We start from the raw sequence: 14,696 nt of genomic DNA on the forward strand, positions 1-14,696 counted from the left end.
GCCTTGGTTTAAGAACAGTTTTGGTTTAAGAACAGACTTCCGGAACAGATTAAGTTTGTAAACCGAGGTACCACTGTAATGTGTTTGCATCCTGACAGCAGAAGAAAAAAATCCCAACATTTTGAATCTTCGAAAGCTCTATAAAAGACGAGTCTACTATATCCATCTACATGTAGAATTACGTAGACAAACCTAACATTTAAGGCCCATTGGATAACACATATACACATTCTGATTGGAGTTACTCACCGTCTGCCTAATAAACCACAGACAGAATTAGTAAAATCTGAGATTTGTATCCTTCCTTCTTTCAGTCACATATGGAAAACATCAATGGTTGTTTCCTTTTAGAAACCGTATTCTTCAGCATTCAGCAATTTCAGAGTCCACCTTAACTGACTGGAAGCAGCACAAGCAGGCAAGAGTGCCAACTGCAGACGTTAGACTGAGAAAGGAGACTTCATGTCCTGACAATCAAAGTGCACAGAAAGGTCACTGCTCTAATTCGAGTGATGCAACACAGCTCTTCAAGGTCTAGTCATCCACAGTGGTAGGGACCTAAATGAACTAGGCATCTGCTTCAGACACAAGAACTTGAATGATCCAAGAGGACTCTTCGGCACACGTTGCTATGCAAGGCTTTCGCTTCAGATATATGGATGCTTCTTAAGAGACACTATTATGGATATGCAGTGGGTTGGTGGAATTCTATACCACATTAAAATCAAAATATTGTAAAATTAATGAATGTTAGAAAAAATGATGGAATGAAGTTATATGGCTTTAGCAGAAATGTTATAAGGAATTAGGTATAGACAGATTGTAAATGTATTAAAGGGAAAAAACAAGGTTAGAATATGTTAAGATAAATTTCAGGACAGAAAACCAGAGGAAGATGGAAAGGAATTGCTGAAACAGTTAATTGAAGTGGAATACAAAAAGGGAGGTGTGAGGAGGTCGCTGAAACAAGTGAACGAAAGTTATGATATCGAAATTAATGGATGTGTTTTTAATTGTTTTTGTTTTGTTTGGTTGATTCATTGTTTTAGGGTTTGGGTTGTGTGGTGTTTTTGTTTTTGTATTGTATTGTCTTGTTTAATTCTATTTCTTTTCTTTTGTAATCTTTAAACTGCTAATAAATATTATTTTTAAAAAATCAAAATCAAAATCTTGTATTCAAAAGATCACATTTAAATTGATAGAGCAGGGGCTGCAACAAAATGTTGCAGCGTGGAATGTTCCTATTCAGGTTTCCAGCCACTTCATTCCTTTCTACCCCCTGCTCCTGCTATCAGCCAGCATTCCACAGTCACTGAGCATGCTCAGTCCTCATTTGGCTGCTTTGGATATTTCTTCCTCATTCGTATTCATGTTCTTAAAGGTTGTTTCTCCCAAGCCTGCTGACACCTCCCTCATCAGGAAGGGACCATTTTGGCATTCATTTCTCAACCTTAGAAACAGAGATCATTATGATTAAATTTGGTAAAGCCCTAATCAAACCCTTTTTGGGGGCATTATTTTAAAAAAAATTAGAACAAAACTAAAACCATACAAAATAGACAATCATAGCAAAGACTCATTTATCTAGCAGAGAAAGTCTGTCGGAACAAATTGTCAAGTGCATATAGTGGGAACCCGTCGTATCTCAAGAGGATTGCTATTCCACAGAACAGGGGCAGTCATGCTGAAAGCCCTGCTCAATAATCTTTGGAACTTGCAGAAGAAACTTTCCCCAAAACTGCAGCAACAAGTAAATTAGCCCTGGGCTTTATACACTAGTACCAACATCCTGAACGTGGTCCAGTAGCATACTGACAACCAGTGTGAATCCTTAAAGCAGACTGTTGTATGTTGACAGTAGTTTGCCTCTACAAGCAACCTAGCTTCCACTTTCTGCACCAGCTGCAGTTTCTCCAAGGGTAGCCCCACGTAGAGCCCATTGCAGTTACGAGCCATGAGGTTACCAATGCATGCACAACTGTGGTCAAGCTATACCAATCCAGGAATAGATGTTTTACTAACCAAAGTGAATATGAGCAGTCATAATTTCTGAATTACTTCCAGGTAAGCATTCCTATGCAGCATCCACAAGCTGCCCCAAGGGAGTCATCGCATGCTTATGGAGAAACATGTCAGTAATTAAAATATGTGCTCTGGTAGAGAGACACAACAGCAAAAGGAGCTAGAAGCTAATATCAGATTTGTCCCTTTCCTGAATAGGGGTAAAGAGAAGCAAGAAATAGCTGATAAGTTGTATTCGCAAGGGAGACAAGGAAGGAGATTTTTATTGCTATTTACCGTATATTTTGCCCCATAGGACGCACCGGCCCATAGGACGCACCTAGTTTTTTTTGGGGGGGGGAATAAAGAAAAAAAATCCCCCCCCAGGTGTGGGACTGGGGTGGGGGAAGCCCGAGCTTCCCCCGACCCCAGCCCCCAGAACAGGGTGCTATCCGCTAGCCGTGGGAGAGCTGCGCGAAGTCGCGCAGCCCTCCCACAGCTTGCAGAGAGCTGCGCTAAGCCCGAAGCCTGGGGGGGCGCTGAGCTCAGCGCCCCCCAGGCTTCGGGTGCAGGCCCCTCTCCCCAAGCCATGGGAGAGCTGTGCGAAGTCACGCAGCTCTCCCACGGATTGCGGATAGCTTCCTGAAGCCTGGAGAGCGAGAGGGGTTGGTGCGCACCGACCCCTCTCTCTCCAGGCTTCAGCGAAAGCCTGCATTCGCCCCATAGGACACACACACATTTCCCCTTCATTTTTGGAGGGGAAAAAGTGCGTCCTATAGGGCAAAAAATGCGGTATTTATTGGCTGTGTTCGCATATCACACCAAACCATAGTTAATGTTTAACTCTGGTTTAATGCAAATGTGTGACCTGCTTCACTCCCTCCCCACTTCTGGCTAAGTTGCACTGGGAGCAACAAACCACAAGTTTTGCTTGCAACATCTGAACCTGAACATCTTCCCCACACAAACCACAAGTGGTTAACAAACCTTGGATATTGCTTCTGATTTGTTTGTGTGGGTGGGGCAGAAAAAGCAGAAGCCCAGGTTTGGTCAACATGACTAAACAAAGCTTGTGGCTTTTCCATCCTGCTGCAGCCAGGAATGGGGGAGGAATAAAGCAGTCTGTGCTACCAAGCTACGTGTTCACATTAAACATTAACTATGGTCTGATGTGAGGTGTGAGCCAAACCACCTTTTCAGCCACAGCAGCTCCCCAGAGATCAGCAATGAACACAAATTTCAGCATGTCACAAACAAACCAATAAAATATACCCGTTGGAACCATAAAGAGTAGTAATAGGTGTGTGAGATGCTGCACCTGTCCCAATAGATATTTCATCAACTGCCTTGCCCCTGTGTCTCTCCACTGCCCTGAACTGCCTTTAGCTGTTCCACAGTTCTTTTAAAAATGCCATAACAGCCAAAGGAAGTGGCAGCTTAAGCTGTGGAGGTAACTGTGGCTGCTCCTTAAAGTAAAGGTAAAGGGGCCCCTGACCATTAGGTCCAGTTGTGACTGACTCTGGGGTTGCGGCGCTCATCTCGCTTTACTGGCCGAGGGAGCCGGCGTACAGCTTCCGGGTCATGTGGCCGGCATGACTAAGCCGCTTCTGGTGAATCAGAACAGCACACGGAAACGCAGTTTACCTTTCCGCCGGAGTGGTACCTATTTATCTACTTGCACTTTGAGGTGCTTTCGAACTGCTAGGTTGGCAGGAGCAGGGACTGAGCAATGGGAGCTCACCCCGTCGCGGGGATTCGAACTGCTGACCTTCTGATCAGCAAGTCCTAGGCTCTGTGGTTTAACACACAGTGCCACCCGCGTCCCTGCTCCTTAGAGCCTCTCAATTTAAAGGCTGCATTTGTTGAGGCTCAAGAAGCAAGGAGCAAGGGGCCTTTCCTAGAAGGCAACAGAACTATCTGAAATACATGCAACAGGATTCCAGTGGAGTTTAAAAGGTCTGATTCCAGTGGAGTTTAAAAGGTCTGAAGGAGAAGGCCAACGCATGTTCTCCTCAGACAGCTGGCTAGTGAAGCCATAGAGCCATTGAACCTGAGTGATAACTTCCAAAATGAAACAAACTTGCTGTTCTGGCAGGTATACTTTGTTCAGGCAAATATAGAATCTCAGCACTTGAAATGTGTCTACTGTGTAATATTAACTTCTGTAGGTGCAATGGACTTAGGTATGAGGGGGGAGAGAGAGAGATTAGGAAATGAGAATTGGCAGCATAATGGAAGATCAGGGGATGCATATGGTACTAAAACCTTCTTCCTCCTCTAACAGAGACAAATGCCTTTGCTGTTATCAGTCTTCCCAATAGCAAGAGGTTCGGTTAGTTGCGAGCCGGACCTGAAAATTGTCTCTCTCTTTCCCAGGGCTGGCTACCCCATTTTTTACTCCATAAGGTGCACCTGACCATAAAGCGCACCTATTTTTTTCGGGGGGGGGGGAATTCAAGAAAAAAATTATTATTTAAAGGGTGTGCTGAGCAGATCCTGTATGAATCCCAGGCTCTGCTCAGTGCTCCCTTTCATGTGTGTGCGGCGCTTGCAGGCTTTTTCCAAGGAGGGAGAAGGACAGCCAGTCACTGACGGACTGCCCTTCTCCCTCCTCGGGGAAAAGCCTCCAAGAGCCACACACACACTCCGCGCAGCTCTTTAAAGGGAGTGCGGCTATCCCTGGCTTTTGCAGGAGGTGGGGGAAAGGACAGAGCACGGCTCTGTCCCTTCCCCCACCTCCCCCAAAAGCCAGGGATAGCCGTGTGAAGGCTCCCCGCTGCCCTGCGGAGGCTTTGCAGACTCCCCCAGAGCTGCTCAGGAGCTTGTCGGGGCTGGTGGGGGAAGGCCTGGTCCCCCCCCCCAGCCCCAAACAGCAGTTCAGGGAGCTGCTCCCAGAGCTTGTGGGGCAGCGGGAGAAGCCCGGGTCCCCCTCCCAGCCCCAGGGACCACACATTCACTCCATAAGACGCACAGACATTTCCCCTTAGATTTTAAGAGGGGAAAAGTGCGGCTTATGGAGCGAAAAATACGGTAGCTCCTCTGCTCCTTTCTCTTCACCACTTCTACTTCTCCTGACCATTTCTCACTGAAGGCAGCAGGTGTAGCGGGAGAGATATTAGCTTTACAAGTAGACAAGCACCTCTCAGGAAGGCCCCTGCTTAATTAAAATCTTTGTTACCTTCAGTGGATGTCTGAGAGTTGAGCATTTTGTAATGGAAAACAAAGGATCGTTAGACACCCACCCCGGGCCCTGAATTTGTTAGGAGAGTGGTCCTGGGGAGTGGTCCAGGAGCAAAGTAATACAACGGTAAGCACAGCATCCGAAGGAAGAAGAAGCCAAGCACATTCACATGTGTGCAAAATTGCTTTATCCCCCCCTCCCAGGTTTAAGAACTAAATGCCCCTGTCCAGCATTATATATAGGAATGTTCTTGTACTACTTCCAGCATTTCAGTCTTTATTCAACCTTCCAACCCAGCCTGACTGGCATGACAGCATCATTTTAAAGATACCTCTTCAATGCTGGAATGCGTCTCGGCTCCAGCTCTTCACCTGAGAGCACCTGTCAAGTCCTGAAAGAATGTATGCCTTTCATCTTCAGACTTGAGCCACAGTGCAAAGGAAGAGACATTCCTCAATATTATGAGAAGGCATGCATATCCCCTGCCTTCACTTTTCTCAACTGCACTGTGCTATCAAATTTATCTGTAATTTAATACTGAAGAAACCTTCCAATGCAATGTTTCAATTTCAGTTCCTTCTCCACTGGACGGGGGGGGGGGGGGGCGGCACGCGGGAGGCATATTATGAATAATTATGCACCATTCCTGCATAACTTTGTAAGGGTAATGCTGTGACCCATTTTTCACTCATTCTTAAAGAACACTACAGTGGTACCTTGGGTTAAGAACTTACCGTATTTTTTGCTCTATAAGACTCACTTTTTCCCTCCTAAAAAGTAAGGGGAAATGTGTGTGCGTCTTATGGAGCGAATGGAGGCTGCGCAGCTATCCCAGAAACCAGAACAGCAAGAGGGATTGCTGCTTTCACTGTGCAGCGATCCCTCTTGCTGTTTTGGCTTCTGAAATTCAGAATATTTTTTTTCTTGTTTTCCTCCTCCAAAAACTAGGTGCGTCTTGTGGTCTGGTGCGTCTTATAGAGCGAAAAATACGGTAATTCGTTCTAGAGGTCCGTTCTTAACCTGAAACTGTTCTCAACCTGAGGTACCACTTTAGCTAATGGGGCCTCCCACTGCCGCCGTGCGGGCATAGGAATTCGTTCATTTATTTTTCTCAAAATATAATCCGGCCCCCCACAAGGTCTGAGGGACAGTGGACCGGCCCCCTGCTGAAAAAGTTTGCTGACCCCTGCTATAGAATAAACCTCATCCTTACATACCCATATTCAGTAATTAAGTGTTCTTGTATATGCAGCGATAGAGAATCCTGAGCTCTGATATGATAAAATCTAGAAGGGGAGCTTCTGGAATTCTATCATTAATGAAGGCAAGTCCTATTCAACAGAGTCCTTTACTAACCTACTTGTAAACAGAGACAATGAGGCTGTGACAGTAGCCGAAAGAGAAATACCGTATTTTTCACTCTATAAGACGCACCAGACCACAAGACGCACCTAGTTTTTGGAGGAGGAAAACAAGAAAAAAAATATTCTGAATTTCAGAAGCCAAAACAGCAAGAGGGATCGCTGCACAGTGAAAGCAGCAATCCCTCTTGCTGTTCTGGTTTCTGGGATAGCTGCGCAGCCTGCATTCGCTCTATAAGACGCACACACATTTTCCCCTTACTTTTTAGGAGGGGAAAAATGAGTCTTATAGAGCAAAAAATACGGTAGGTTGAACACTGGTATCACATGGCTGCGTGCATGGAACTCAAACCCAAATAATTATGTTTTGCATTGATTTATATTAAAGCTGGTGATTTTTAAAACTATGACTCCTGGGTCCTAAAACATGGCCTGCTATTCCAGTCACTTTTTTGCAATGACACTTCTTGCTCAGATTATTGGTAACCAATGCAGGGATTAGCAGGAGCCAGTATGGATTTGCAAAAATAAACCCTGCTGGTCTAATCTTATCTCTCTCTCTTTTTGTCATCAGTTTACTTTCTTAATGGATTATGGGAATTCTGTGGACATAATTTATCTTTATTATGCATTTGACAAAGTCCCCCATAACATTTTGCTTAGCAAACAGGTTAAAAATGTGATAAGGATTTCCTTGGAAACAATTCCTTTTAGAAGATAGCTCTCCCACTTCCACTAACTCATCAGGTCAACTGGCCAGTAGAAAGAAAAGGATGAAAACTGGTTCAAGGGGGCTCTGGTTTGAATTCCAGAGCTGCTTTTCTTACTCTCCACAATGGCAACGGGAGCAGAAGAACAGTACACTGACCTGAGTGCTATCAGCTTTGCAAGCTTCTCAACAGTGGCATAGCGTGGGTTGTCAGCACCCGGGGCAAGGCAAGTAATTTGCACCCCCTAACCTGTGGATTTGCACCTCCCAACCCGTGGATTTGCGCCCCCTAACCCTAACCCCCAGATGTTGCACCTGGTGCGGCCGGCCCCCCCTGCACCCCCCACGCTACGCCACTGCTTCTCAATAATAAGTTCAGTGGCCGAGAGGTCAGTTTTGCAAACAAACTACTTCCTATCACTAAGAAGATGACAGCTGCAACACAGCATTGTTGCATCACCCTTCCCCTCTATCTCTGACCTTATAAAATATTTTTTTGAAAAAACAAAACAAAACCAGGCCACTTTCAATTCGATCCACTGCTTGACTGGGTTTGAAGAATGAACGCTTGTATTAGCAATTGGCAAATTGTAGATTCTTGCCAATGTGGAGTGCGGCAACCTTTACAAAATCCTATATTTTTCATACTTCTTTTATGATTCAATTGGTTTATTTAAATCAGGGGGAAGCCACTGAAAACGTGGTAGCAGCTAAAACAATTGACAATCCAGGTGAAGTAGACTCTCAGAAGTCTGGAACCGGTAAATTCCCAAAGCAGATTACAATCTCAGCCTTTCCCATTTTCTTTTAAAGCTCTTTAACAATTTTCAGCAAAATTGAGCTGAAAATGTAAGCATACACATTCTCCCCACAATGAACTGTAGGAACATGAGCTGATTTTTACATTGCAGTTGTAAGCCACCATGAGTATTTTTAAACAGAAAAGTGGGCATAGAAATATTTCAAAAAGTCTTACCAGAAAATCAAAATCAACGGTAATAAAAACCTTCCAGAGAGCAGATAAGAAGAAACAAAGGATTTATCCACACTTACCTTTCCGGCAATTTTTCCAGGCGCTTTAAAGCTTCATGTCCAAATGCCCCCCCCCCCATTTTTGCTCAAGCTTTCCCCACAAAAACCCACTGTTTAGAGATCAATTGGAGCAAATGGGCATCCACTTAAAACTTGAATTGACATTGCTCCGATTGAACACTAAATAGCAGGTTTTCGCAGGGAAAGCTCTGGGGCAAAATTAAAAATAATGTATGCTCTGACACACAGTTCTTAACCGTAGGCCTGTGTCCAGAAAGTGTGTGGCAAAAGCTAACTGCAGACAAACCCTAAAAGACTCTTGATGGCCCCTGATTTTAGTAAAAAATATCTCTGAAATCCACAAAATGGATCTGAAGTGTTCAAAACCAAGAAGGGCTTTTCTTTTGCCAAACAGGCAGATCATCACATTTAAATGTAATATACCTCAAACACCTCACCTTGCAAGTTGGAAACCCATGCATTTTCTCTATCTTTTGCACCCATTATGTGGCTTACAATATCTGCTTCTGTCAGCTAAAACAAACCATTTAGGTCCCAAAGGGAAGTGAAGGAAGCACTTGCTAACTCTACATGACCAGTGCTTCAAGTGAAATGCCCCTCCTTTCATTCTTTCATTGAGCACATAGTTGCTAAGTTGCCCAGCAGTCATTAAATGCCATTGCTGATTTTTTCTTTACTCCAAAGTTGTCAATAGCAGTCTGTGAAAACACAGTTCCTTAAATCGTATACTGTACAGAGGTATGTGTTTACTCCTCTGCCATCTATTCGAGATGGAGACTGCATGTGTATACAACAACCTACACCCCCAGTAAAATACAGCAAGGTCTACATAGATTTAAAGGACATGAAGGGAAGGACCCCGTCCTTTGCCCAGAACAACTCTGGAAAGTATTCACATTACTCACTGAAATTCCAGAAATAGTAGGAACTGTGGTGCTGTCCGAAGAGAGGCTGGGCATAGCAGAATTCCACACTTAGTATCACGACACCTTTCTAACTCACATTTCTCTTCAGACTAAGGATCTGCAGATCCATTCCAGTCCTTATCAAATCCATTTACACACACACCAAACATTTGACCATGGCAAGGCTTTGAACCCCATTTGCTGAGCAACCAAAAGGAATCTGGCAGCAAATCAAAAGCATTTCTTGTTTAGAAGAAACTAAACAAGCGTTCCGCTGATTCACACACAGAACAGATGAAGCAAATCCTACCTTATCCCTTGCAGAAGAGCACATTGTAGTAGTGCTGCACGGTTTGGGGGAAGGCAACAACCCTGACTTTCCCTTTTGTTTCCATGGCAAGAGAATTAAAAAAAGAACGCTGTAACACACTGCCAAGCAGAATGACAACTCAAAAAGCCTCATCAATAAGGTAAGGAGGAAGGGAGGGGAGGAGAAGAAAAGGAGGGGGCTAATGGGGGCCACACAGAGAGACAACAGCACCTGACATTACACTGTGGTATGCACTGATAAGTTGCCCAGAGAGTTTGGCTTTTTCAAGCTGTCACATGCTCACAGTTGCTTAAAGACATGAAAATGACAAAGTATGAAGGTTCCCTGGTGGATTTATTCACCAGAGGAAAAGAAGTCCCTTTGGCATGAGGGGCTCTGAAATCAAGTAAATACCTCTGCTAAGAGATAAATTGTTTTCAGAGCCTAATAATAATAATAATAATAATAATAATAATAATATAGCCCCAAAGAACTATGAAAGATAGGCATTTCCTATTTCCACTCCAGATATGTTTTGCTTTTAACAGCTAATTATACTTTGTCTTCTGAAGAAATTATGCAAAAGTCGTTCTCTATTACTTAACAAAAAACTAAATAGAACAAAATGTAGAGCCAGAAGAGGAGTGGCATATTAAAATAGAAAATGACAGTTTCAGTGTTGAAACATTAACTGTTCTGATAGAAACATTGCTTGTAAAAAAACAAACAAGAAGACTCAAAAGAACAGCAACCGTATGAATTTACATAACCTGAAATGCTTTTGTGGTTAACTACTAGCAACTATATAAAAGTCAGAATACATAATGAGACAGAGCAAAACGGGAATATTCAGTATAGGTCTGATTTATGAGCACCATCGGTAAGAGAACACACGTTTTACTAAAGCTCCATACAAGAAACAGGGCTGTATCTAGGACAGTGGTTCCCAACGGGTGGTCCACAGACCCCAAGGGGTCCTCATAACCCACTCAGGGTGTTCATGGCACATACCGGTCAACTGTCCAGGGAATTCCATTGGGGGGGACGTGCTCTCATGCGAGAGCACGGTGTTATAAAGCTTGAGAGATCATGGCCAGATACAGATCTCATGCGAGATCATCACACCCCAAAACACATGCGTGGGTCACATGACTTGCACAGGAGCACAGCCTGGAAGACACACATCCTGGTTTTTGCACTGGGACATATTGGAGAGTATGGTGGCACCATTCATATAACAAAAATTACTATAGAGATATCTACATTTTTGAAAGTAGGGAGGTCCATGGCTTGGCTTTTGAAAAACTGGGGGTCCACAGTACTTAGCTAATTGGGAACCACTGATTTAGGACATTCTCTCTCTCTCTGACACACACACCGCTTCTTCTCCTTCCTTATATTTTGGCTCCCTCCAGTTCAATCCAGACAAGTAGGACAAAACACTGGTAATTCTTCTGCCCTGGGAGGAAGCCTTCAGCTTATTCTGGACAGGGTTACAGTGTAGGGATACTGTCCTATCTAGTGTTGTTTTTGGTGTCCCAAGAGGCTTCTGCTATCATGAAGTTCCTTCTCACCAGCTGTGTTGGATTTGTCAGTTACAGCCCTTCTGAGACAAGGAATAGCTTGGCCACAATCATCCATTCCCTGGTTACACCCAGTTTGGATTAGTATAATGCACTGGAAGCTATATGATTGGCCACTGTTGGAAGCAGAGTCCTGGGACAGATGGATCTTGGTGTCATAGCTCTGGAGTCCAGCAATGACCAATACACAGGATAAGGAGCCAGACTGGGTTCCTGGCTCTGATGCTAGTGTTGAGGGGACCACTGAAGTAGAGGCTGACAGGTAGCAGCCACAGAACTAGATGTCACCGCACCAGGGCCCAGGAAACTGCAGCAAGCTTCTTCATGGGCACCTTCATCTGATGAACTGTGCACCTTCCATACTAACTTGCCAGTCCAACAGGGCAAGGAGTTAACCAGGCAGAGGAAGTGCCTATCTTCAGACCAGAGTGTTGACCCTAGTCCTCTGAAAGGGGGCAGAAAATAGAAGCGATAAGACTGGAAGTAAAAGCTGAAAAGCAGAGCTAGATGCTCAGCAACAGCTCTCTCTCCTTCGTGCTACAACAACCGACATGCCTTGCTCCATGGGCTCCTCCTGCAGAACCAGAACAGAACACTTGGCCTGATCTAGGGAACTATGCCATCAAGGTTCAATACTTACAAACTGGCTGTTGCCCTTCACCTTCTATGTCTAACAAGAACCAGTAGCATGCTCCAGATCTCCTAAACATGTGTTTAACTAAAGTTCCTGTCTTATGGATAAGGAATCGTACTGGTTGAGGTGGCAAATCCTAGAAACAATTCAGCCAAGGATACCCACTTCTCATTCCCTTTCAAATGTGATTTAAGAACACTTAAATGGCATTGTGCTCATTCTAATGACATTATGAGGACACCAAGTCAGCACTTCTGTAACAACAGTAAGGGTAAAAAGACAGCACAAAACTTCTCTAGATAGATAAACCTTTACCTAGCACCTAATGAAACCCATTTAAACCCCCAAAATGCCAATGCCAAGCTACAGGTGGCATCTTCTGTCACATTCTGTCTGTCAATCAATAATGAACCAAGAAGTTTCACTGTGACTATCTCATTATTCTATAATAATTCTGATTTTCAAATGTCTTCTGCAAGAACCAGGTAATCTGACTTAGCAACTTTGCTATACCTGTAAGTGATTATCCTTCTAGTTTTGTTTGGGAAAAGATAACTACATTCTTTGTGCATCTGCTATTATGGGCAATATTCGGCTTCCCTTAAGAAACACAATTCTGAGTGTGCCCTCACCTCGCCTGTGACTCGTCTTTTGAAAAAGAAAGGATTTTCAGTGATATCCCACCTTGTCACTGTTGAAATCGCTCCAGTCTCACTACAAATGTGCAGATCTGAGACGGCACAATAATTAATACAGGTTCAAAATTACTGGACTAGTATTTTTATTGTGGTGGCATTTCAGATGGTGGTTTTCTAACAAGGATTACTTGGAGGTCCTTTTAAAGGAGTTAAAACATCTTTTCCCAAGAGGCCTAACATTTGCACTAATAATTCCCTGCTCTCCCTGCACCTGACACTTGTCATCTCTTACACAGCAAAGAGGAGACTGTAAGGAAGCAGAGGCAAACATCACTCTCACTCTGTACTTGACAGATGGTATCCGCGAGGGAGAGCTTAGATAAATCATTCATTTCCATGATTACAATAAGGGCTAGAGTATGGATTATTTGATATTTTTAACATCTGTGGAGAAGGCAGCAAAACTTCACCCTTCTGTTTAAGGAGAAACACAGGCTTGCTAACCCCTATGCCCTCACACCACTTAATCACACACTAAGGAGATCTACTGAGAGCCATGCTACTAGTTGACTGTCACATCATAAAATCATTCTGTTCTCTTCCGAGGACTGGGAAACCAGGAATATGGCTGGCTCAAGGCTTGTGTATTTTAAAAGTTATAAGTGTTAATGAGTTAATTCCATTAGTAGTGAGGAAAGAGCTGATTCCTGAGAGGCACCTGGCTGAATCTGAGGAGTTCCTTATCAGTGTTACTGGGCAGATTAAGTATGTAACCTCTGTATAAAAGAGCTCTGATTATGGTGTGGGTAGTGGGTGGTTATCAGGAAGGAGTGGACTGCCATGGAACAGTGGAGTTATCTGAATACTTTGAGAAGAGCTCATTTGAGAAGAAGACTTGGAGAATTGCCAGACTTCAGGACTCAAAAAACTTTACGCCAGTGGTTCTCAATTAACTCAGTACTGCAATCTCCCTGTTTTTCAAAAGCCAAGCCACAGACCCCCTACTTTTGAAAATTATGGTATCTCTATGGTAGTATTTGTTATGTGAGTGGTGCCACAGACCCCCAGGTGGGTTATGTGGACCCCATGGGCTCCTCTGACCACCAGTTGGCAACCACTGCTCTAAGCAGTTGTAGGACTTTGTGCAAATTGACTAAGAAGTTGTGTGTGGATTTTGTTCAGCAAGGGCTCTGAAGTACAGAAACTTCTCTGGGACCAGAGGAAGAAAAGCCTTTGTGCAACCTATATAAAGTGTGTGTTTTGTGTATGCCAAGCAAAACAACTCCACTTAAAGCAACAGTTTCGTGTTGGTGAGCTTGACCACTTTACTGAAGCTTCCGTCATGCACACACAGAGAGCAATATTTATAGGTTGAAGATAAACACCCCCCCCAACAATAAGCTACATTGTTTCTGATGGAAGTGCTGAATGAGAAGGTGGAAAGCCACACAAGTCTGATCCAGAAGTTCAGTAAGGATGGGTCACCAAGAGTGCAGCCATCCTGACGTAGCTTGACTAGCCAGGAAAAATATTCAGTACAGCAATGAACAACTTTTTATCTAACCCCAAAATGCAGTAAAAGTATAAATTAATGATTAAGATCCATATTTAAACAGAATCCACTTCTTAGAAGCAGAGATACCCACAGATCATGTAAGTGAGGAACTATAATACAACAAGGTTCATAGATGTGCTTGGTGGAGTTTTTATATGTTAAGACGTTCTGTTTAGATGTACTGCTGGCAATTCAACAAATATTTCCACAGTTTAAAATATCCAGGGCAAAACATGGCTTTTCTAAGGTGCACTATGTATCTAAATGAAAACATAACACCAAAGACTACAAATCCCGATATAAAAAATATTTCTTATACATTCCAATAAAAGAGATGGTCAGTGATTTGCAATCGGTAAGTAAAATAGTAAAAACCCAGGCAGAACATTTACCACCATGAATCAATCAGCATATGCCATACTTAGATGAGAATTGTGGTCCAACAACATCTGGAAGCAACCACATAGGCTACCACTGATCTAAATCTAGAGGGCTCCATAGTATACCTTGGTAGAATTACAACAAAGAAAGCACCAAAAAAGTCAGACTTTGAATGGCACTGCAACAGTTCTCATGAAGTGTGGAAAATGAACGTTTAATGCTTCTATTCCGAAGGTGAAATGTGTCAACACTGATTTTCTTCTGTGATGTGAAAAAGAATCCATAGTTACTGGCATCTGCTTGTCAGTTTCTCTCAACTCGGTTACAACAGAACAATTTTCAACAATGAGTGAGTGAGTGACAAACCAAAGGGGAAGTTTGGCAC

General features: G+C 43.5%; 1 protein-coding gene across 2 annotated transcripts in view; it reads right to left on the reverse strand.

Annotated features, from left to right (window-relative positions):
- NDST2 (N-deacetylase and N-sulfotransferase 2) overlaps positions 1-14,696 on the reverse strand; it is a 107,689-nt gene that overhangs the window by 31,361 nt on the left and 61,632 nt on the right. Inside the window, exon 1 of one of the 2 annotated variants that reach the window (XM_081864267.1) lies at positions 9,521-9,544. The exons of the other annotated variant lie outside the window; for it this stretch is intronic. The gene's annotated coding sequence lies outside the window, so the exon portion shown is untranslated. Of the gene's footprint in view, positions 1-9,520; positions 9,545-14,696 lie in introns of those variants that run through there. 2 annotated transcript variants of the gene reach the window in all.

Source organism: Podarcis erhardii (assembly GCF_964252035.2).
Source record: "Podarcis erhardii genome assembly, chromosome: 5".
NCBI classification, from domain to species: domain Eukaryota; kingdom Metazoa; phylum Chordata; class Lepidosauria; order Squamata; family Lacertidae; genus Podarcis; species Podarcis erhardii.